Source organism: Ostrea edulis, chromosome 2 (genome assembly GCF_947568905.1).
Source record: "Ostrea edulis chromosome 2, xbOstEdul1.1, whole genome shotgun sequence".
Lineage (NCBI taxonomy): Eukaryota > Metazoa > Mollusca > Bivalvia > Ostreida > Ostreidae > Ostrea > Ostrea edulis.
This window is the reverse complement of record NC_079165.1, coordinates 42,951,712-42,971,587: the sequence shown is the minus strand read 5'-3', so window position 1 is coordinate 42,971,587 and position 19,876 is coordinate 42,951,712. Positions and strand designations below refer to the sequence as shown.

Below are 19,876 nucleotides of genomic sequence, written 5' to 3'. Positions count from 1 at the left end.
ACGCAAATCTGGATATCCAATGTTTATATACCTTAGAACAGAAATTTCTAACATCAAAATCAAGCGGAGGATGTTATCAAACAAAAATTAGTATAAAGATGATCTCATCTGGAATCCCAAAAGTATGAGGAGGGGGCACAAACATACTCTTGCCCCACCCGTACTTTTGCAAGTGAGAAGGGACAAAGGCAGGCGCGAATATTTCGTCCAAACAAATTGCTTATTCGTCCGAAATAAGTACTAATTTGTCCGAACAATTTGTTAATTCGTCCGAACAAATTGCTAATTCGTTCAATCGGATTTCTATTTCGTCCGAACAATTGATAATTTGTCCGAACAAATTGGTAATTCGTCCAAACGAATTACTAGTTTGTGCGAACAATTTACTAGTTCGTCCGAACAAATTGCTAATTCGTCCGAACAATTTTTTTTTATTTGGCCTTTCCGAGTACACCGCCGTAAAAAATAAATCCGTTGGAAATGTTCGAGGAAAGCAAAGATGACGAACAGTGATCAATTTTATAATTCCCATCGATTAAGAGGGGGGCAAACACGGGTCCCTGGACACACCAGAGGTGGGATAAGATTTTAGGAGGAGTAAGCATCCTCTGCTGACTGCTCATACCCGCCGTGATCCCTCTATCTCGATCAGGTAAACGGAGTAATCTGTAGAATGTATGTACGTACATAAGAATGAGATCAGAACCAAGTCACAAAATTATTAAGAAATTAATTACATGTACATGTATATTGAATGGTTTTCAAACGAATATATACTGGAACGATTTGTTTATATCCTTCTGACTACCAGTACAGTAATTGAATGTTGTCATTATGCTACTGCAGTGCCATAAAGTCGATGATTTTGGCATAGTTTAGACTATCCCACTAACATTTGCTAATAGATGCAATACTAATGTATCATAGGTGAAAGGGATTATCTCCCCCACTGAAAGCAGCAGCCAAAGGCTGGCAAGCTACCTTTAGGCTACGCCGGGTATGTAGACAAAATTGCTGAGATGTTTTATACCATGTGAAAGTGTACAGAGGGGGGAACTGCTTCTATGGGACCCTATCAAAAGCCAATTTTGGTCATGAAGAGTGTCATATACTTCACGTCATGACCATATTAGAACTTGTAAATTTCCATCATAGACAACTTACGACAACATGTGTTTTTATCCCACAAATATACAATATGTTGTGGAGTCGTCAATGTCGGACGATTCACTTGTACCAGGAATTTTCTGAAGTCGAATGAAAATGAACTCTAAATTTCTATCAAATCTGGGGAATACCGGTATTGTCCTTTGATACATTTTTTTTTCGCAGTAGCAAATGCACTGAATCATCCAATATACAGCATTTAACCAAAAGTGCAATGTTGCTGTGAACAGAAAATTCCTTCAACAAACAATAAAACCAATCTCAAATGAGAAAGTAGTCCAGTTCCGCTTATGTACACCATGTGGTCACACTGAGAACTGCAACCCAAACAACTGGATACCCAAGCATCTAGTGGTTTGTTTCTCTAGTTCACCCACTGAATCTGTTGAAATAAAGACTCCTGTCATAAAAAGTCAAAGCTCTGTATTGATTCAGATGATACTTCGGAAATTCCCATGAACACACAGAATGGAAAGACGGGTATTCAATCGGGTGACAATAAATTCCGAAAGTGACCAAAACATGATAAAGATGGAAAATCTTCTCACGATCGTTCGAAATTATATGATCTTGGTCAAATTGTAACAAGTGCAATAAAGTTGAATACAATGTCATCCGCTGAAAAGTTAAGTTATATTCAGAATCAACCCCTACCAGACTACGTCCCCCGATTGCGAACAAATCTTGCGGAATATGTGCGAACAAAACAGACTTTATCGTTCAGTCATCGTGAGTCAGTTTCCATGGTTGAGCTTCAGCAAACTGTTAAATGATGACCTTTTTAACCCTTGTGTTATTTTTTTTTTTTTAGATGTCCTACATCAAAATACATTTGTTACACAGCCTTTGAAGACTTTTACACACCCTTTAAAAAAGACAGCATCAGAATTCAGAATACCACAAGAGTGCCAAATTTGTATATTACATAGCCAAGATGACTTTAGAAGTGCCTCTTCCGTATAAACTCAAGCAGCAAATCGGGGCTTGGGGTAATTTATGGAGTGGAGTCGTGGAGTCTCTGTGCTTCATAACTTATCTATCCCCCAACTGTCACTCTTTATTTTAGAATAATGTAACTCAACACCCTCATCCGGTACAAATAGGTGTGCTGGAATTTGGTTCAATCTGTTTGTTCTAATTTAGTTGCACACACATTTGTCAAAGCCCCTTCATCCCCTTAGGTGGGAGGAAAATTTTCCTGTCATAAGCACCAGGAATGAGGTCAAATTTATGACCTGCAATGCCAGATAATCACTTCATGACATTTTAACACTGTGTGATGCATGGCCTTAGCAATGGCATTTCCTAAATGTGTTTTTATTAAAATAGCTGAGGATTTTTTTTTATATCAATTATAGATTGATATAAGTTATCAATATTATTGATCAATTGAAAGGAGTAAATCTAGTATTTTATTGGGTAGCACATGAGACAGATTAAAATGGGAGGGTTTTAGCCTCTCTCCACAGCAGTGTAAGACATTACATGAATGTTTTTTTTCTTCAATTTATCTTGTTTGTTTGGCTAGTTAGGTATTTATTTATTGAGGGGTGGGGGGGGGTGGGGGGGGGGTAAGTAAATTCTGAGATAAAAATGAAGTGCATTAACTATGTGGTTTTTTTTATAACATTTAATTGGATGCACATTAGTTTACCTTATTGTGTGGAATATAATGAAAGGAAATGAGGACAGGATGCTGTCAACATACCCAAATGGATAGTTGGTTAGAATTATAAATCTTTCAACATTTTAAACTTTAACTTTAAAGTTCATTATAAAAATAATTCTTTGAAATGTGTTCATTCAGCACCATTCCCCCGTCCCCAACTTGTGTATGTATATTTATATAGGTCCAAATGAGAGTAATTCAGTAATGCATGTTCTTTTATTTTATTTGTTAAGCAGTTCTATATCAAAGTCCTGTGTTGTGGTTTGTAAATGTATATTTTATACATGATAAACATGAATATTTTATTCATTGACTCCACTCCACGACTCCATGACTCCACTCCACGCCATAAATTACCCAAAGCCGCAAATCGGACACAGTATCATCGCAACGCAAGTTGCTTTTTAGAAAATGACAAATGCGGCCATTCATTGTGGAAAACAAAATATTCCTCTTCGAGGACAAAGAGATGATGTCATAAGTGATACATCAAACAAGGGTAATTTCCTGGCAATACTACAGTTGCTGGCAAAGTATGATGAGCAGCTATGATCTCATCTACAGACAGTAAACAAGACCACCTTATATACCAGCAAAACCATTCAGAATGAGGTTAACCAAATCATAGGAAATCACACCAAAGGTAAAATATTGAAGGGATTACAAGGGAAAGTTTTTTATTCCAGCATGACCAATAAGGTAATTGACACACAGTTTTGGTACTGTGTTTTAAATTTCTAGATAGTAGAGCACACCCTGATGAATTCCTTTACTATGCATATAGAAGTAAAACTACTAGGGAAGCGATTGCAAATAAACTTATCAAGCTCCTCTGTTTGCTTGCAATTCTGATCGAGAACATACGAGGGCATGCATACAACGGTACATCAGCCATGTCATCGAAAAAATGAGGATGTCAGGGAATAGAATTAAGTCCGTACACCAACCGGCTTTGTACACTCACTGTCGGAGTCAGGTATTGAATCCGAGCATCGCTTCAACATGCAGATTACCCCTTAAGAGGAACAGAATAGATATCATCAATACTCAGTGTTCATTTTCTTTAACAGTTCTCCTAAGCGACAAGAGTTTCTTGAGACTATTGTAGAAAATGTTGAATCTGTAGAATTTTCTCGAAGGAAACAAGGTGAACTTTGTAAGACTTTGTAACAGCGCATATTTTCACATCAAGGATATAGAAACTCGTTTCACCTTTATCGCAGTTCAAAGGACCCACAAAGACTTCTTATTAAAGTATCAGCATTTGAATGCAGCTTCCCTGGTCAATGGGTAACTTCGAGGTTGTATGTCTCAATTACCACCTGGCTATGTGTCTGGGGTTCTTAGGATTCTTCATCCAGTAAATAACAACATCGATAGTCCGCAAAAGAACATTTTGATTGTAGAGGTTAGAGTGGCAGGATTTTAGAGCAACCACCACAGCAAACAATTCTTTATGAATTACACAATATACATGGCGTCGCTCATGTAAGCAATATTTTTTCTATATTTTCCTGAATTTGTTATAGTACGCTGCCGGCTGCTTTGTTACTTGCATCAGTGTGAAATATGAACCCAATGTTTGGCAGGGCATAGGCGAGGATGGGAAATTTGGTTTTCTGTATCAATGTGTCGAAAGATGATTGGAACAACATTTTCATTCGAACCTCCAAGTTCCCTTTCAAAAAATGGAATTCTTCAAAATAATGCTTCGGTTTTCACCATATTTAATATCCCAATCAATGGGATGAATGAATATTAATTACCATACAAATACTGGATTCCTAAACTTCACAAAAACCCTTACAAAGAGAGATACATTGCTGGATCCAGTAAATGTTCTACCAGGCCCCTACCTTTGCTCTTCACGAAAATGTTAACAGCTGTGAAGGAGAAATCTAAAACGCCTTGTGCCACAACATATACCAGAAGTGTTGTAAATCAAATGTGGATTCTAAAAAATTCTAAAGAACTTTTAGCAATTTTGAAATAACAAAACTTTTCTCAATTCAACATTAAGACGAATGACTTTTGAACACTTTACACGACATTCCTCGCGATAATTTAAAGACTATGCTTTTTGACAACACAGACAGCTGCTTCTTCAATAAAATTGGGAAAAGGAAACATTCATATTTAGTTACTTTGTTAAACACTACTATTAGTCTATGCAGAAATACTCCGAAGTTGCTATCAACAAATTCCAGGAGTTCCTCATTGACAATATCTTTGTAGCTTGGTGATCAGGTCTTCCAGGTAAATGTTGAAATTCCCATGGGCACGACTTATACTCCTCTATCAGCTGACATGTTTTTATATTTCTACGAGGCAGAAATCATCGAAAAGCTTCTACATGAGAAGAAAAAAAAAACATCTCTTGGTGTGTCCTTCAACTTGATATTTAGATTTATCGACGACGTTTTATCTATTAACAGTACTCATTTTCATTCATATGTCGATTCAGTATATCCCAGTGAACGCGACATAAAATACGCCACAGCGCCTTCCACATCTGCTTCCTCCTTGGATGTTTTATTGAACATAGATGTTAATGGCAAACTAACAACTATACTTTATTCAGTTATTTCTGAAATGAGTTGGATAAAGAATACCACATGTCGAAATATTAATGGTCATGTGATCAAGTTAAATTTAGAAAATAAACAATAAATGGCAACGAAAAAGCGTAGACGGTCTGTAGGCTGTTAGCAGCATTTGATCAGCGATGATAGACAGTCAAACGGGAAACGGGGTAGGGAAAATCATTCTAAGCAATAGAATTTAAAGAGAGGCAATATGACTAAATACTGTAAACGAAATTCTCTTTTCCCTTGATGTTTCCAATAATATCACCGCGCGTTTGCGCACATCCACCATAAAGGTATGCAGTATTCCGTTAATACCAATGTATATAATCTAGTAATTTGTCGAAATTTTCAGATTTTATCATTTTGCATTTTCTTTTTTATCCTAACGTTGATCTCAAACCAAACTGTCTAATGAGGAAATCTCCTCCAGTGTTTATCCTGTCTAATGAGGAAAGCTGCCCCAGTGTTTATCCTATCTAATGAGGAAAGCTCCCCCAGTGTTTATCCTGTCTAATGAGGAAAGCTCCCCCAGTGTTTATCCTGTCTAATGGGGAAAGCTGCCTCCAGTGTTTATCCTGTCTAATGGGGAAAGCTGCCGCCAGTGTTTATCCTGTCTAATGGGGAAAGCTGCCCCGGTGTTTATCCTGTCTAATGGGGAAAGCTGCCTCCAGTGTTTATCCTATCTAATGAGGAAAACTCCCCCAGTGTTTATCCTGTCTAATGGGGAAAGCTCCCCCCAGTGTTTATCCTGTCTAATGAGGAAAGTTCCTCCAGTGTTTATCCTATCTAATGGGGAAAGCTGCCTCCAGTGTTTATCCTGTCTAATGAGGAAAGCTCCCCCAGTGTTTATCCTGTCTAATGGGGAAAGCTCCCCCAGTGTTTATCCTGTCTAATGGGGAAAGCTGCCCCAGTGTTTATCCTATTTAATGAGGAAAACTCCCCCAGTGTTTATCCTGTCTAATGAGGAAAGCTCCCCCAGTGTTTATCCTGTCTAATGGGGAAATCTCCTCCAGTGTTTATCCTGTCTAATGAGGAAAGCTGCCCCAGTGTTTATCCTATCTAATGAGGAAAGCTCCCCCAGTGTTTATCCTGTCTAATGAGGAAAGCTCCCCCAGTGTTTATCCTGTCTAATGGGGAAAGCTGCCCCAGTGTTTATCCTATCTAATGAGGAAAGCTCCCCCAGTGTTTATCCTGTCTAATGAGGAAAGCTCCCCCCAGTGTTTATCCTGTCTAATGGGGAAAGCTGCCTCCAGTGTTTATCCTGTCTAATGAGGAAAGCTCCCCCAGTGTTTCTCCTGTCTAATGGGGAAAGCTGCCCCAGTGTTTATCCTGTCTAATGAGGAAAGCTCCTCCAGTGTTTATCCTGTCTAATGGGGAAAGCTGCCTCCAGTGTTTATCCTGTCTAATGGGGAAAGCTCCTCCAGTGTTTATCCTATCTAATGGGGAAAGCTGCCCCAGTGTTTATCCTGTCTAATGGGGAAAGCTGCCCCAGTGTTTATTCTGTCTAATGAGGAAAGCTGCCCCAGTGTTTATACTGTCTAATGAGGAAAGCTGCCCCAGTGTTTATACTGTCTAATGGGGAAAGCTGCCTCCAGTGTTTATCCTGTCTAATGGGGAAAGCTCCTCCAGTGTTTATCCTATCTAATGGGGAAAGCTGCCTCCAGTGTTTATCCTATCTAATGGGGAAATCTCCTCCAGTGTTTATCCTGTCTAATGGGGAAAGCTCCCCCAGTGTTTATCCTGTCTAATGGGGAAAGCTCCTCCAGTGTTTATCCTATCTAATGGGGAAAGCTGCCCCAGTGTTTATCCTATCTAATGGGGAAAGCTCCTCCAGTGTTTATCCTATCTAATGGGGAAAGCTGCCCCCAGTGTTTATCCTGTCTAATTGGGAAAGCTGCCCCAGTGTTTATCCTGTGTTTAGCTAGGCTGCTACGACCGATGTCATCTGATGACTTGGAAAAAACGGGTTTTTTGTATTCTCGAAGATGATTTTATTGAACTTGAGCTTGATCATCATCCAGATGAACAATCCTCTCCATCAGGTCAAAAAGGTAGTCTGGGACTGTGGGACAGCAGGTCAAAAGGTAGTCTGGTACTGTGGAACAGCAGGTCAAAAAGGTAGTCTGGTACTGTAGAACAGCTATCGTCGAAGGAATTGCCACAAATCGAAAAAGAAAGTTCATGTGCTGCTTAGCATACACGATGAGAGAATCAGTAGTGGTATTATGAACGCTTATAGAGAAATCGCTGTTGTTTATATTAACTGTGACGGGTACAATCCAGGGTGTACTATTTGCTACCGATAAAAGTTCCACTAGGTCAAATTCTGTTTATTCTGTATGACGTCACGCTTGGTTGTGATTGGTGGTAAGTCAACATACAACATTTTTATTGATCAAGTCTATACAAAATGGATTATAAACAGATACATGGATGATTTCTATGTAAAATGACATATTTACCAGTAAATATAACTACAACAGATGTTCCCGCAATAAATAGGTTAACAGTTTTTGTCTAAATCTTGTATATTTGAAAGACGTAAACTCGGGGATTTGGCAGACAATATCCAGTATGGCTAAAAAAAATAATATTGTTGTTTAACTCAAGTAATCCGGAATATTAGAAATGGAAATGAAAGTAATAATGATAAACGTTGTGTAAACAGTTGGTACAAGTACAATGTATATGAAAAGTTTTATCAAATACGAAACTGAAACTACATCATGCATCAGCGTTTTAAAGATGTATATGGGTCACGACGGGTGTGACCGGCCGACAGGGAATGCTTACTCCTCCTAGGCACCTGATCCCACCTCTGGTATATCCAGGAGTCCGTGTTTGTTCTACTCTTAATTTTGTATTCTTTATAGGAGTTATGAGATTGATCATGTTCGTTATCTTCTTCTCATGTAAAGTAACTATAAATGTGAAAAGGAAGTTAACAAACGTATGCAGACTCAAGTGGTAGGGCATATACTACATTGTATGTAAAATAAAGGCACACTATCGCCGTTTTTAAACAACGTTTTAATGTGATAGTTCTATTTGTGGCAAATTCTATTATTTCGAAATAAGTCAATCCACGCTATAATTATTAAATTACCCTTAATTAAAGGAACTGGTTCACGTTCTTTGATAAAAATATTTTTCATTTTTGATGTTAGGAATTAAAGACCGAGAAAATAAGCACCACCTTCAAATTTACCTGGTCAGTGAACCCTTGTCAATCAGGAGAAATGAAGTTTCAGATTGGATGCTTGGATCTTTGAAATCAGCCCTTAAAGTAAAAATGTTTAAACGACATTTTCTTTTGATTCATTTAGTAACCTGTACAATCTGTGAGACTAAAATACACTCAGTGTCCTTTATAAGTCAGTTTCTCCCTATATATAATAGATGAATCCACCTTCTCAAAAGTTATGCCCCTTGGCTGCCATCTTTTGGAAAAACTCTTAGAATTCTCACAGCAACCCTCGTAGCTTACTAGCATAAATATCTTTGTCATTTATATGCTTTTGGATTAGTTTGAACATATCTTATTGTCCAGATGTCACAATAGTTTGTGTATAAGGATCGGACACAATTTCTTAAAACTTAGACCACACGACCTCTCCTTTATGACAAATATGTCCCTGAAATTTAAGTACATTGGAGTCAAAAGCTTAATTATGAAATTATTTGCTTAAGTAAGTAGCAGTCGAATCATATCAGGAGATATGCTTGTACAAAAATTATAAAGTACAGCTGAACAAGTCTTCTTCGTTGTATTAAACAAATTATTTCATGCTATTTCTATAGTAGTGAACGCATTTAATCGATAAATTGAGATTTATGCCAATGCTCCGCTTTTATAAGCAAAAGTTACGCATTATAACGAAAACGTTTCGCGTATATTCGCTAAGTTTTGTGTTATACTAGTAACGCGAAAATTACACGTTTATTCGCAAACGTTGTCCGATATAAAGCAAAAGTTTAGTGTTAATTTACGAACGCGATATAACGCGAAAAATATTTTCAAGCAAAATAAGTTCAATGGGCTTTCGTATTTATTTCTTCTTTGCTTGTCAAGACGTTTTTTTTTTTTTAAGGTAATGCTAATTTCATCTCTGACTGCCCCCCCCCCCCCCTTTCTGTCTAAAATCAATGTTACGTGCATGTTGCATCATAATAATAATATCATGTTGAAACTGTATCCTTTTACCGTACTTTGTAAAAAAAAAATCTTCCGAATGCTAATAGTTTTTTTTTGTTTTTGTTTTTTTTTTTTGTTGTTTTTTTACATCGTTTCTTTGCACAGAGAAATGAGATGAAACCAATCTTTCCAGTCGGATCACACTCGTCCTTTTCCGTAATCCACTTATTTTGTGGCTACGGAAATAGCCGAGTAATTACGATTAATTGCGATCTTTCGTCAATCATCAATGTGACGGGAGAGAATTAAAATAGGCAGTACCTGTTGCCGAATCCGAATAATTTTTTAATGAAATATTGTTTAAATCAAATCAATGTGACGTCAAAATCGAATGGTAACAATATGCGCGATCATTACACAGGCACTCGACGTTTTGAATATCTTATGATAAAAAATGTCTTCCCTAGTTAATAGTTTGTTCATAGGAAGACATTTTTTATTATAGAAATTTAAAACGTAGAGTGCCTGTGAATCATTAGCCTTGATGCGAAAAACGTATGCACACTGTGCAAATGTACAGTGAGTGAATATGAATTGATTACTATAACGACAGGAACCTATGACTTATACTTATGTATTCTCTTAAAGAAGTGAACAGGCTCATCCGGTCTATGCCTGTCCTCTCCTCTAAAGAGACTATTATACTATGTAGCGGTCGGACGGGTTCGATCGCCGGTGACCATATAGCTCAGACTAAAGATTCAGAGAGCCTGGGTTCGATTCCTGGTCGGGTCGTTGCATTTTCTCTCTTCCTATTACATACTGTGCCGTAGACCAGCCTGCCAGAGGATAAAGATAGACTGATGTCTTCAAAGTGTGAAGACGTTTAAGAATTTAAGAATGTGGCAGTCGGAATGGTTCGATCGCTGATGATCAGATAGCTCAGTTTGTAGAGCACCTGGCTAGAATATTCTAGTTCTGTTGAATAATTCGCAGACCTCCTTGGGAGTAATACGCTAATGAGACGGTGCTGCTAGTCAAGACTGACTAGCTACGCGAGCTGGCTCTTGCAGATGTTGATAGAGCCAGCTTCTGCGACCGAGACAGGTAATGTATTCCACTTTGTGATGGTTTTTGGGATAAGTAAGTGGAGTCTTTCAGTTGTGTTGCACTTCGGTTATTTCAGCTTGAGAGAATGGTTTGCTATGGTTCTGGTGTCAGTCTGTTGTACATAGTCCAATGTCTTCAGGTGCAATGGCGACATGTCCGTGTAAGATCTTGTACATCATCAGGAGTCTGACCTTCTTCCTTCGAAGATCCAATCCTAGTGATTCAAGCATTCCGGTGACACTGGATTGGGTACTGTAGTCTCGAACAGTGATCAATCTCATGTAAAACTTATATGGTACCAATTTTGGTGCACCAGATGCGCATTTCGACAAATCATGTCTCTTTAGTGATAATACAGAGTTGGGCAAACACGGACTCCTTGTATTGGACACACCAGAGGTGGGATCAGGTGCCTAGGAGGAGTAAACATCCTCTGTCGACCGGTCACACCCGCCGTGAGCCCTATATCTTGATCAGGTAAACGGAGTTATCCGTAGCCAAAATCAGTGTTATAACAATTGATAGCAGTTGACCCAATGATAGGTTGTTTTGGCAAACTACATCGTTATAACGACCATAGAATTTGCAAAATGCTGACTTCAAACGAGACTGCTGAAACCCCTGCACCATCAACTTGTTTGTAAGCAGCTTACCTCAATTCAAAAACTGATCATACGCACAACAAGCTCTTGCATATCAGTTGAGAAATATAAACACCATATACAGGTGATAATGGAATATTGCTACATACATATGGGAAGTTGACGATGGAGAAGCTGAAATCGTCCCTTCTCTGCGTGAGGATCCCACACAGCTAATCCGTATTCCATAAAGATATAGGGATATAGATATACCATAGAGATGTATGCAGCCCTCTTGAACTCTTTCAAGCAGCGCTTGAGGTTCCTACGCAGGAAACCCAGCCTCGAGTTAGCTTTTTTGGCACACTGGCTGACCAGTTAAGGCTGCTGGCAATCTTCACACCAAGGTATGCGCAGGAATCTACTTGACCCAGGATGGTATTGTTATAATATCGGCTGATATTCGGCTCGGTTGAATATTTGGACTGACGCTTTGTCTGGAAATTTACTTTCAGCTTTGGTTGGTTCTTCAATTTCAGGAGATAAATTATTGCTCAATGGAAGTCTTCATTTAAACGGAAAATTTAATGACTGTTTTCATTTTGGAATTTTAATATCTACACTGTAAGCAATGCAAAATTAATAGTGATAGAGTTAGTTTAACAGTCAAATCACTTATTTGAAGCGAACAGCAGTGTCACCTAAGTGCACATTATTTGCTAGAACTGACCGAAGCTGAAAGTAAATTTCCAGACATGAATTATGAAGGACTGCTTCGAGATTCGGTGAAGACGTCAGTCCAAATATTCAGCCGAGCCGACTCGCAGCAGATATGAGTATTGTTGAGCTGGTACATGTGTGTGTTGGACTTGGAGCGAGTTATGGTCATGATGTTACATTTCCGAGCGTTAAATGCCATTGCCCACTGCAAACTCCATCGTATCAGTGCATCCAGGTCCTATTGTAGTTTGATCTGGTCTTCTGGTGAGTGAATTTCTCTATACACGAAGAAGTCGTCAGCGAATAGTCTGCATCTGGTTCTCGGGTCGGTCGTTAATGAAGAGCAGAAAGAGGAGGGGATCCAGGACTGTTCCTTGTGGCATCCCCGACGTAACGTCAGCTTCCTGTGAATACATGCCCTCCACAAGTACCTTCTGCTTCCTACCAGTGAGGAAAGTTTCTATCCAGTTACTGATGTTGTTGATTCCGTATTGTTGTAGTTTACGGATGAGCAGCTGATAAGGCACCTTGTCAAAGGCTTTGCTGGAGTCCAAAACAGCAACATCTACTTCTTGTCTTGGATGCTTAACAAGTCATTTAGTGTCACTAATAACTGAGTTTCACATGAAAACTTGGCACGAAACCCATATTGCAATCGTGATAGTATACCATGTCTATCCAAGTGGACTTTAATGTGACTGCAAATGATGTGCTGTAACATTTTGCACGCCACGCACGTCAAGCTTACTGGACGATTATTTTCGGGAAGACATGCCCTCCCCTTCTTGAAAACTGGTACCACGTTGGCCTAAAACCATATCGTAGGAAGTGTACAGGTGTCTAACATTGGCGCTGGGATTTCAGCAAGTTCTTTCAGTATTCTGCATGGCATTTTATCTGGCCCGTCTGGTTTACTTGGATGTATGTCAGATAACAGCTTCTAGACTCTTTCGTTTTCTACACGTAGTCTCCTTATAGGAGAATAGCTAGGACCTTGACGCGTTGTATTTGCGTAGTGATCATCTTTGCTGAAAACTGATGAAAATTGACTATTGAAGATATTGGCTTTGTCGGTACTGTCTGAGTATAGATCTCCATTTTCATTGAGGAGTGCTACTCCGTTCTAGTCGTTACGTTGACCGTAGAGACCTTGTTATTCCCTTCTTCCACACCACATTGCAGGATGTCATTGAAGTAATACAGCATATCAGTGTTTAGGGCATTGGCTGTGGCTCTCTTATGGGCATTAACCCCGTGGTGATCCGGTTTAGAATAGGTCCTCAGTACCCCTTACTTCTCGTAAAAGGCAACTAAATGGGCGGTCCTTCGGATGAGACCGAAAAAAACGAGGTCCCGTGTTACAGCAGGTGTGGCACGATAAAGATCCCTCCCTGCTCAAAGGCTGTAAGCACCGAGCATAGGCCTAAATTCTGCAGCCCTTCACCGGCAATGGTGACGTCTCCATATGAGTGAAATATTCTCGAGAGGGACGTAAAACAATATTTAATCAAATTTAATCTGATGGACATTACATTATATTTTGCCCATAGCTGATCCTTATTCTTGCTTGATTTCTTTGCCTTGTAGAGTCGCTGGTCCCCCCCCCCCCCCTTGCACATCCTCTTTGTAGTTCTGACGTCTCACCGACTGGAACTCAACTTCTAGTGTATAACTAGGATGTGGTGATCAGATATACCTGGTACTGTGTTATGTACTTTGACTAATCCTAGACGGTTTGTTCAATAAAAATCCAGCACGGCACTCTTTCTCGTGGGTTCTCTCTGGCGTTGATCGAGTGGATGAGTGTCTAAACTTTTAGGAGTTTCTCACATGTGAAGGAGAAACTTCATACGTACTGTACGACTACATATGCCAGAAGTGGTGTAAATCAATTGTGGATTCTAAAAAATCCTGAAGAACTTTTAGTAAACTTGAAATCGCAAAACCTTTCTCAAATCAACAATATCAAAACGTATAACCTTTCAACACTTTACACGACCATTCCTTGCGATAAATTCAAGACTAGACTTTTTGACATCATATACAGTTGCTTCTTCAACAAAAATGGAAAACGCAAATATTCATATCTAGTGATCAGTCATCCACAAAAAAATACTTTGTTAAACACCACTCGGATTCCACGCAAAAGTACTCTGAAGTTGAAATAAAAAAATGTGCTAGTGTTCCTCATTGACAATATATTCGTGGTCTTTGTTAATCGACCCTGTTGGAATTCCCATGGGCACGAATTGTGCTCCTTTGTTAGCTGACCTGTTTTTATACTCCTATGAAGCAGAATTTATTCAAAAACTTCTACGTGAGAAGAAAAAATATCTTGCTGTGGCCTTCAATTCGACATTTAGATATATAGACGACGTTTTATCTATTAACAATAATAATTTTCATTCAATGTCGATTCAATATATCCCAGTGAACTCGAAATAAGACACCACAGAGTCGTCCACTTCTGCTTCATACATAGATATTTTATTGAAAGTAGATATAAACAGCACACTTACAACTCAACTTTATGACAAACGGGGTGATTTCATCTTCTCCATCGTCAACTTCCCATAATTATGTAGCAATATTCCATTGTCGCCTGTGTATGGTGTTTATATCTCTCAACTGATTCGATACTCAAGAGCTTGTTCTGCGTATGGTCAGTTTTTATATCGAGGCAGGCTACGGATAAACAAGTTGATGGTGCAGGAGTTTCAACAGTCTCGTTTAAAGCCAGCATTTCGCAAATTCTATGGTCGTTACAACGATCGAGCTATCAATGGGTCAAATGCTGTCTGACGTGTTTCATATCGATTGTTAGGCCGTTCTTGACATACTGATTTTGGCTACGGATAACTCCGTTTATCTGATCAAGATGTTGGGCTCACGGCGGATGTGACCGGTCGACAGGGGAAACTTACTCCTCCTAGGCACCTGATCCCATTTCTGGTGTGTACAGTGGTCCGTGTTTGCCCAACTTTCTATTTTGTATTGCTTGTAGGAGTTATGAGATTGGCCACTGTTCGTTATCTTCACCTTTCACATGGCTTGACGATCACTTCCTGGGGCAACAGTTACTTTCCCACCTAATATACCCGGCATCAAGTCACCACTGAGAATAATAGGAGTGTCCTTATCAAGTGGATCCACTATGGAGTTCAGTTCATTTATGGTTAGTGGGTCTCTATCCTGTGGCGGACTGTAATATGCACAACATAGGTTGACTTTCCCTCCATCAAACTGAACTCAGTCCACGTTAATTGTCTCTGCACTGACACTTGTATCAATCTCTACTTGTACCACATTTAAGATCGAGTCCTTGTAGGCTATTATTACTCTGCCTCCTCCCTTTATTCTGTCCTTCCTAATGTCTCCTTTATAACCCGCTAGTAAGAATTCCGAATTTGCAATGTTGTTGACAATCTTGTTTTCACTCAGAATCATGATAGTCAGTGTTTACACAACTGGGCATATTCGCTAATTCAGCTACTTTCGACCTTACATCATTACAGTTAATGACTAGGACGCGTAGGTTATTGTCTCTCCGTGGGACAGGGTCGCTCGCTCCTACCGACCGTGTCTGGCTCTGTTGAAAATCTTGATTGGCTATACTAGTAATGTTGTCTGCTCTGCATGCAGGGACTGTACCGAAGGGACCACTGTACTACTGTGGTGACTAGGGTTGAAAGCTGAAGGCGAGAGAAAAACAAAGTCTTCTCCTGGAATAAAAGCTAGAGGCTCAAAGATGTTACGGTATGTGAGCTACATCAGTGTTGCACAAGTTGCACCTCAGGTATTTCGCGAACGTGATGAATCCCCCAAACTGGAACACTCATCCGACAACATGCTCATACACGACGTATGAAACCACAAGTCACACCTGGTTATAAGGGTCCAGCTGACCTGTTGTTCACATAATTGTAGTCCACAAGGGTATATAATATCTGTGGGTCCCGGAGAAAATCTTTTGGCTGAACCGGGGAACGAACCCGGGACCCCTGCATTACTAGGCAGGTGCTTTTGTAACCACTGAGCTACTCACATCGATATCCACGGTCCGTATAGCTCTAACTACTACATTCCTCCCTCCTTAATTTGTCTTCACCCTTAAAGACACACACAGCCCAGTTTATTTTGCTCCTGGCAGAACTTTCAACCGTAAATCCAGGGGTAGTCAACGGCATCAAATGTAGTATACTAGATAAAGGATAAAATCTTTTGGCTGGACCAATAATCGAACCCGGGACCCCTGCATTACTAGTCTAACCACTGAGCTACCCAGGCCGATATCCACGGTCCGTATAGCTCTACTATATATATACCTAGTATATGTATGCCAAGGTAAAAAAAAAAAAAAAAAAAAAGAACCTGCATGGGTTGTGTGTCAAAAAAAAAAAGAAAGAAAGAAAAAAAAAAGAACCTGGGTTATGTGTCTTCGAGGTCGAAGAGAGGAAAGAATGTAGCGGTCAGACGAGTTCGATCGCCGGTGGCCAGATAACTCGGTGGAGCACCTGGCAAGAGAGTCATGCAGGGGGCCCGGGTTCGAATCCCAGTCTAGTGCGTTGCATTTCCCCCCTTCCTGTTACAACTAAAGATTGGTATGTGATAAGCAATTACTCCAACTTTTATTATATTTTGTTGATTAAATTTGATAGATAATGTGCCAGTTGAAAAATAAAATTGAATCTTTTAAAAGTTAAAAAAAAAAAAAATCCAAGATGTAAGCTAACTTAGATCCATAAACAATTACTTCAACTTGTTTTTTCAATCAGTACAAAGAGACCTATAACTCATCGTCAGTGCTTTCAAGTCATTTTCTTTCGTTTAGCCTATAGTTTAATTTCTTTTAAAATGCATGTTAGTTCAATGCCCTCCGGGACAACACAGATCACTTCCGGAAACAAACATCTAAAATAGTTTAGATATTATGTTATCATCCGGGATCTTCTGTGTCAAAGGTTAGTACAATTCAAGATGTCGGCCTATGTCAACGAAGTGGAGAGGGTGTGTGTTGTTTTCTTCATAATAAGCTGTTTAAATACAAATTATTTCAGTTTTGTATGCATTTGTATGATAGACGAATTGAAAATTTAATGAATTCAACAGATTTCTCATAAGTGCTTTCTCTAAATGAAAAATGGCGAAGGTGTAGGTTTCAGGAGTGCCGTGCAGGTTCCTTATTCCACCCAGCAGGGATTATCAGAATAGTATGGCTTTTAAGTTCAGGTTCTACAGATGAATTATTAATACAGAAATTGGCTGATAAACGTATTATTGACATGATATATATTCCCTTTTTGTAACAGCATTTTTAAGTTATTTTAATATTTAATCCATTTTTTCTTATACTGTATATTAAAGATGTTTTTACACAGGTAAAACAGACAGGGTACCTGTAGATTTCAATATAATTCATATTAATTGTTTATATTTAAACAACATATTCCTTATAGGAATTAAAATTTTTTTAGTAATTGATCATAAAATCTAAATGTCTGCATATAAAATTTATGGTGAATCAATTAATAATGTTGGGTGATTGTAGTGACGTGCAGACCAGGGGATGCAAGGTAGTCTATTTGCATCTCCTTTTGGACTATTAAAGCCAAATATTTATTGGAATACAGCAATTATCCCCTTGATTTTTATTATTTTGTTCTTTAAATTTTAATTTTTTTAAACCCTTAAACTGTCTTATGGATCAAAACCCATGACTGTCCAGAAATTCACACACCCCCCCCAGAGGAAATTTTTGGTATTTGCACCCATCTGTAAGATCCTGCTAGCAGGCTTTTTAAATCTCATTTACAACTGTCAGTTCACAACACGCATTGACATCAAAATTTAAAAAAAAATTAAAAAATTAGTCAGTGCTGTCATATCCCATTTGCTTGAAACATTTGTTCACATTATCTCACATATAGAACACACTATCATTTTCATAAATTTTTAAAAACCATTTTAGAAGAGTGTCATCAATGTACTGCAATACATATTTCAAAGTGTGGGATTGTATTGTGTCAACACTAATGTCCATTATCTAAAGTTTTCAATATTGTTTAAGGAAAACTGATTTGACAGCTTTATTTCAAACACTGATCAATGGGGGGGGGGGGGGGGGGGGGGGGGGCAGAAATTCAGATACCGTGAAAACATTCACTAACAGCGTATCACAGAATTTTTCATTTGGTGTAAAGGACATAAAATTATCTGCGTGACAGGGAAGTATTGTGATTCTCATTCAGAAATAATCAGATTTAACTGATAAACTTGCATACTGATTAATATTAGTGAGAAAATAAAGATTGAAGTGGGTGGATAAACATTTGTGCAGTATTCATTGACAATTGTAAATCTTTATCATAATATTTTTCATTTTGCACATTCTTATGTTTGGTAGTGGAGATAAATTAATTAAAAAGTTTATTTCCTCTACCGTTTGCACTTATGTGGATATTTAGTTAATGAGATTTATTTTCTGGAGTCATTAAAACAACTGACCACTATGAAATGATATAAATAATCATAATTTATGCATTGATCTCAAGACATGTATATGCAGCAACATATATCCCCCCCCCCCACACACACACACTTCTGCTCCTCCCCCCCCCCCCCCCACCCCCCCCACCCCACCCCACCTATCCTAGACATCAGGATTTGTGCATTTTATATTAATGAACACCTTCCACTAGGCTTTATAACCATTGTTTGCTTTGATTATTATGATCATTGACAAAAAAAATTCGGTACACATCCATTCTATCACAATAATTACACCCAATTGTGTTTTCACTACAATAATTAGAATTATTAAATGTTATAATTTTCTTGTTGGTTTGTGGTGATGATACACGATCACAACAGTTAGGGAAGCTGATTATTAATCTTAAGGTAACTCCATACTCGCAGTTTAATCTGATACAAGTTTGAAAAATGTATTTATTTCCATTCATTAGAGTTAAAACTAACAAGTTATCAAATAAAATACATATGTCATCACACTTTTTAAGATACGAGACGTACATAAACAGAATCATCTATCACCGTCAGAAAATTGCAATTTTCCTTAAACAGCGTTATCAAAATTTCATACAAACTGGTTATGACGATATAGTAGCATTCATAACAATTTCATGAAAGTGTATCTTCACAAAGATATACAAAATGTCTGTAAAAATAAAGGAAATCTATCGCATAATAGACTTGATAAAGAAATCAATAGAAACAGAGTTATTGCCCTTGGATTCAATATTTTAAAACGTATCATTGATTATTCATCTATAATTTAGACTTTTGAAATAGTTTATTTTTAACAAGATTTTTTACAATAACTATCGGGAAAGACTCCAACAAAATGTATGTTCCTATCACGCATAAATGTAAAGAAATCATTGATTTTGCAAAATCTGATGATATCACAGGAGGGTGGAATTACTTTAAACCACCAGGTAGTAAAATATTGATTGAATTTCATTATACTTGGAGAGTGAACAAAATTATGCATTGGCTTGGGTACTGAGAATTATAATTGATTGTTTGTTTTTGTTTTGCATCCTGTCCAGAATTTTTCACTCATATTGAGCTGTCACCAGATGTAGGTGAAGTACCACAGCTTTAGACCTATGCTTAGCACTCAGGGTTGTCAATATTATACTCCCTTTGATGTTTTTCGCCACATTCAACAATTTTTCAGTTATATAGTGGCGCCCAGTTTTTGTTGGTGGAAGAGAGAATCCAGATACAATGTAACTGGGAAGAGACCACCGATCTTCCGAAAGTAAACTGGGAAACTTTCTCACTTACCGGCGCGAGCGGGATTTGAACCCGCGCCAACCAGAGGTGAGAGGCTGTGTGGTTATGAGCGCAATGCTCTAACCACTCGGCCACGGAGGCCCCTCTC

General features: G+C 38.5%; 1 protein-coding gene across 23 annotated transcripts in view; it reads left to right on the top strand.

Annotated features, from left to right (window-relative positions):
• The first annotated feature begins 16,905 nt into the window (after nucleotides 1-16,905).
• The window catches only part of LOC125667030 (neurabin-1-like), a 50,326-nt gene continuing 47,355 nt past the window's right edge, over nucleotides 16,906-19,876 (top strand). For 18 of the 23 annotated variants that reach the window (XM_056154100.1, XM_056154094.1, XM_056154092.1 and 15 more), the window contains exon 1: nucleotides 16,909-16,977. The gene's annotated coding sequence lies outside the window, so the exon portion shown is untranslated. Of the gene's footprint in view, nucleotides 17,181-19,876 lie in introns of all 23 variants that reach the window. The other 5 variants (XM_056154090.1, XM_056154083.1, XM_056154080.1 and 2 more) reach the window with 3 other exon arrangements.